Source organism: Primulina tabacum, chromosome 12, assembly GCF_025594145.1.
Source record: "Primulina tabacum isolate GXHZ01 chromosome 12, ASM2559414v2, whole genome shotgun sequence".
In the NCBI taxonomy this organism is placed as follows: Eukaryota; Viridiplantae; Streptophyta; class Magnoliopsida; order Lamiales; family Gesneriaceae; genus Primulina; species Primulina tabacum.
Window position 1 is genome coordinate 7,573,512 of NC_134561.1, and position 5,986 is coordinate 7,579,497.

At 40.1% G+C, this 5,986-nt stretch overlaps 1 non-coding gene across 1 annotated transcript; it reads right to left on the reverse strand.

The window, feature by feature from the left end:
• Nucleotides 1-963: 963 nt before the first annotated feature.
• On the reverse strand, nucleotides 964-1,070 carry LOC142521562 (small nucleolar RNA R71). Its single transcript, XR_012814269.1, has one exon. It is a non-coding gene; the product is annotated as a small nucleolar RNA R71 (small nucleolar RNA).
• Between the last annotated feature and the right edge of the window lie 4,916 nt (nucleotides 1,071-5,986).

A 5,986-nucleotide genomic window follows, 5' to 3' on the forward strand; every position in this document is an offset into this window, starting at 1 on the left:
TTAGTCTAGGGAATTCCATCGAACGCACGAGTAAAAGTCGAGTGTAATTATTTACCACCAATTCATTTCTCATTAGATTTAATCCAAATTAATCATTGCGTTCTTGAACACGTTTTTAATTGTTTAGTTTACATTAGTTTAATCATCAACTCAATTTATCGTTGCTAAAGAAATTTTACTTGAAAATAAAGAATAGTGTAACGCAGTCCTTGTGGAACGATACTCGTATTCACTTACGTTTATTATAACTTGACTATCGTGCACTTGCGATATTTAAATCGAGCTTTCATTTATAAAATAAATTTTGGGATTATTCACTGTGCAAGTTTTGCTCGATCAAGTTTTTGGCGCCGTTGCCGGGGACTGTTGATTCACAATTTTTTATTTTTCATTTAAATTCTTTAGTATTATTTATTTTATTGTTATTTGATACTCTCATTGTGTTGCAGATTTTTCTTGTGGTGCATGCGAAGATCACTCGAGTTTAAGCTTGAGCCTTTTGACCCCGAGATCGAACGCACGGCTAGACGTCGACTACAGCAGCAAAGAGCGAAGGAAAGAATGGAAGGCAATCAACAAAGAGAGGAGCCAAGGCGTATACCGATGTTGGATTATGCACAGCCGTCTCTTGATGGAGCACGTCCAAGCATCGTAAGACCAGTCATCCGAGCTAATCAGTTTGAGATCAAGCCAGCTATCATTCAGATGATTCAGAACACTGTCCAATTTGGGGGAAGTGCACTTGACGAACCTAATTCTCATATAGCTGACTTTCTTGAAATTTGTGATACTTTTAAGTTTAATGGCGTGTCTGATGACGCTGTTCGTTTGCGTTTATTTCCATTTTCACTGAGAGATAAAGCTAAGTCGTGGTTAAACTGTTTGCCTGTAGGGTCTATTACTACATTGGAAGATATGGCAAAGTTGTTCCTGATCAAGTACTTTCCTCCGTCGAAGACTATGAAGCTCAGAGCCGACATTACTACTTTTGCTCAATATGAGCAAGAGTCACTTTACGAGGCATGGGAGCGCTACAAGGACTTGTTGAGGCGATGTACACACCATGAGCTGCCTCTTGGGTTAGTTGTTCAAACTTTCTACTACGGTCTGCTTACTCCTAACCGTACTATGATAGATGCTGCTGCCTGTGGTAACTTACTGAGAAAGACGGCGGAGGAAGGATATGAGTTATTGGAGGAGATGGGTGCTAGTAGCTATCATCCTCAGTCTGATAGGCAGAGACGAGGTGCTGGAGTTAATCAAGTTAATGATTTGTCGGCGGTTTCAGCACAGTTAGAGGCTTTGAATAGAAAGATTGATGGGATGAGCATGAGTGGGTCGGCTATGCGTCTGCAAGAAATTTTCTGTGATAAGTGTGGGGGTGAGCATGATGTGCAGGATTGCCAAGATTGCAATCCATTCTATGTGCCTGAGGGAGCACCGGTAAAACAAGTGGGATTCCAGAACCGTCCTAGAAATGACCCTTACTCGAACACATATAATCCGGGATGGAGGAATCACCCAAACTTTTCATGGGGAGGTCAAAACAACCAACATCGCCAAAAAAGAGGTCCACCATATGTGATGCACCAAGGATTCAAGCCAGAACCGTCTCGGGAGGAGAATTCCAATTTAGAGCAAATGATGACTAAATTTATTTCTGCAACAGAGACGCGATTTCAGAACCAAGATGCATCCATAAAGGGGTTAGAGAATCAAATTGGACAATTGGCTAAGCTGATTGCTAATAGGGAGCAAGGAACTTTACCAAGCAACACGGAAACTAACCCAAGAGAACATGTGAAGGCGGTGCAATTGCGTAGTGGAAAAACACTCGGGTCTAATGAGGAAAAGACCAAGCACGGTGAGGATGAGGTGAAAAATCGAGGAGGTAAGTCTTTAACTCTACATCTACACCTATTGCACAGAATAAAATTGTTATCCCTCCATCTTTTCCTGCAGCAATGAAGAAAGCTAAATTAGATGCACAATTTGGTAAATTTCTTGAGATATTTAAAAAATTGCATATTAACATTCCTTTTGCTGATGCTTTATTGAATATGCCAAGTTATGCAAAATTCTTGAAAGATATCTTAGCAAATAAGCGGAAGCTAGAAGATCATATGACGGTGAATTTGACCGAAAATTGCTCCGCTTTAGTTCAAAACAAGATGCCTCCGAAGCAAAAAGATCCAGGGAGTTTCTCGATACCTTGCATTATTGGTGACATTAATTTTCATAAAGCTCTATGTGATCTTGGTGCGAGCATTAATCTGATGCCTTTTTCTGTGTTTAGGAGACTGGGATTAGGTGAACCCAAGCCAACTAGGATGTCGTTGCAGCTGGCTGACAGATCTGTCAAGTATCCACGTGGGATTATCGAAGATGTTCTGGTGAAAGTGGATAAGTTTATTTTTCCTGCAGACTTTGTGGTACTTGACATGGAGGAATATTTAGAGATGCCTTTAATCCTAGGGAGACCGTTTCTTGCTACAGGGAAAGCACTGATTGATGTTGAGGAGGGGAAATTGAGACTGAGAGTTGGAGAAGAAGAAATTATTTTTGATGTTTTCAATACTCTCAAGCACACAATGCACAATGATAGTTGCTTTCGTATTGATGTCTTGGATTCGCTTGTTTGTGATTTTGTGCAGGATAGATTGAAAGAACCATTGGAGGCCACTCTCACTACTGAAAAGCAGGAGGACGAGCTAGACGAGGAAAAGATGGAGATGGTAGCTCATTTGAATGCCATTGCACCTTGGAGAAAGCAAGTGAGGCTTAGACTAGAGAAATTGGGAGACAGAAAATATTTAATGCCTCAAAAGTCAAGCCTAGAGGAGCCACCTACTTTGGAGCTCAAACCATTACCTCCACATCTCAAATACGTATATCTAGGAGAAAATAATAAATTGCCTGTTATTATTTCCTCTTCTTTGACAGATGATATGGAGAGTAAGCTCTTGGGAGTCCTCAAGGAGCATAAAGGAGCGTTCGCTTGGAAGGTTTCGGACATAAAAGGGATAAGTCCTTCGATCTGCATGCACAAAATTCTGATGGAAGATAAATACTCACCTCTAGCACAACCACAAAGGAGACTCAGTCCAAAGATTCAAGAGGTAGTAAAAGCTGAAACAATTAAACTTCTGGACACAGGTATTATCTATCCTATCTCTGATAGTGCGTGGGTAAGTCCTGTACAATGTGTGCCTAAAAAGGGTGGGATTACTGTTATTGCTAATGAAAAAAATGAATTGATTCCCACTAGAACTATTACGGGTTGGCGTGTATGCATAGATTATAGGAAATTGAATGATGCAACCCGTAAAGATCACTTTCCCTTGCCATTTATCGATCAAATGATTGAACGATTAGCAGGTCATGAATTTTATTGCTTTTTAGATGGATATTCGGGATACAATCAAATCACAATTGCACCTGAGGACCAAGAGAAAACTACTTTCACTTTCCCTTATGGTACTTTTGCGTTTAGGCGTATGCCCTTTGGTTTATGCAATGCACCTGCAACATTTCAAAGATGCATGACCGCTATCTTTCATGACATGACTGAAAATTTCCTTGAAATCTTTATGGATGACTTCTCTATTTTTGGCTCCTCATTTAATGAATGTTTAGAGAATTTGAACTTGGTGTTAGTTAGATGTGAGGAGAGCAATTTGGTGTTGAATTGGGAGAAGTGTCATTTTATGGTTCAAGAGGGGATTGTGTTAGGACACAAGGTATCGGAGAATGGAATTGAGGTTGACAAAGCCAAGGTGGAAGTAATCAAAAACTTACCCCCACCTTCATCAATAAAAGGAGTTAGAAGTTTCCTAGGGCATGCTGGTTTTTATAGGCGTTTCATTAAAGATTTTTCCAAAATTGCTAAACCTTTATCCTCTTTGTTGATGAAAGATGCTGAATTTAATTTTGATTCTACTTGTCTGCATGCATTCGAGATACTCAAGGAAAGCTTGGTGACAGCACCTGTTCTGACTGTCCCTGATTGGGAGCTACCGTTTGAGGTGATGTGCGATGCTAGTGATACAGCTGTTGGTGCGGTGCTGGGTCAAAGGAAGAACAAGGTATTTCATACCATCTACTATGCAAGTAAGACTTTAAATGATGCTCAATTGAATTACGCTACTACTGAAAAGGAATTGCTTGCTATAGTATTTGTTTTCGACAAATTTCATTCATACCTTGTTCTGTCTAAAGCAACTGTGTATACAGATCATTCTGCCCTAAAATACTTGCTTGCTAAGAATGATGCGAAACCTAGGTTAATTAGGTGGATTTTGTTATTGCAAGAATTTGATCTCGAAATTCGAGATAAAAAGGGTGTGGAAAATGTAGTTGCTGACCACCTGTCTAGGCTTGAGCATGTTAGAATTAAGGGCAGTGATGATGATATTGATGACTGGTTTCCTGATGAACAATTGCTTGAGGTAAATGGGTACCCTTGGTATGCCGATTTTGCAAATTTTCTTGTCACTGGCACACCTCCATCTAATTTATTGTTTCACCAAAGAAAGAAATTCTTTTCAGACGTGAAATATTATTTTTGGGAGGAACCGTTCTTGTTTAAGATTTGTGCAGACTCCATGATAAGAAGATGTGTGGCGGAGGAGGAAACCAATCAAATTCTGAACCATTGTCATGACCGTGAGGTAGGTGGTCACTTTGGACCCATACGGACGGCATCTAAGGTACTTGAATGTGGCTTCTATTGGCCAACTCTTTTTAAGGATGCTCGTTTGTATGTTCTCAATTGTGATAGATGCCAACGCACAGGTAATATTTCCAACCGTCATGAGATGCCTTTAAATAACATTATTGAGTGTGAAATATTTGATGTGTGGGGGATTGATTTTATGGGTCCTTTTCCTGCGTCTTTTGCAAAGAAATTTATTCTGGTGGCAGTGCAGTATGTATCTAAATGGGTGGAGGCAGAGGCTTGTGCCACTAATGATGCACAAGTGGTGTTAAAATTTTTGAAGAAACATATTTTTAATCGATTTGGTGCACCACGTGCAATCATAAGTGATGGTGGCACCCATTTTTGCAACAAAATTTTTGATAAACTGTTGGGCAAATATGGTGTCACCCACAAGGTTTCCACTCCATACCATCCCCAAACTAGTGGACAAGTTGAAGTATCCAATCGAGAAATTAAGAGGATTTTAGAGAAGACGGTTAATGTGAATAGGAAGGACTGGTCCATTCGGTTAGATGATGCTTTGTGGGCGTATCGTACTGCTTTTAAAACACCTATAGGCACTACACCATATAGGTTGCTTTTTGGTAAAGCATGTCATCTACCAGTCGAATTAGAGCATAGAGCATATTGGGCGACCAAAGCACTAAACTTTGATTTTGCTTTTGCAAGTGAAAAACGATTGCTGCAGTTGAATCAGTTAGATGAGTTTCGGGGAAGAGCGTATGATCTTGCACTATCTTACAAGGAACGCACCAAACGAGCCCATGACAAACACATTATAAGAAGGGAATTCAAAGTGGGTGAAGCGGTGTTGGTATACAATTCTCGCTTACGACTCTTTCCGAGCAAGCTAAAGTCAAGGTGGTCAGGACCATTCACTATAGCCAAGGTGTTCCCATCGGGTGCAGTGGTGTTGCATGATGGCAAGGACGGGACATTTACTATGAACGCTCAAAGATTGAAGCACTATATCGGTGGCACAATTGAGCCACAAATTGGAGTCACTCGGCTCCATGACAGTCATTGAGGACATGGGTGAAGAGTCGAGCTCTAGACTATAAATTGAGAACTACTTCTACTCCTTATTTTGATTTTGATTATATTTTTTTTTAGTTATTAATCGCATCATTTGCATTTAGGTAGTTGCATGGCATTGCATTCAAATTTTTTTTCCCGAACACTTCTCGCTCGGGCGGTCAAAACTGACCGCCCCAGCAGGTACTCGTTTTTTTAAAAAAAAATAAAAAAAAAGAAGTCTTTTGCGAA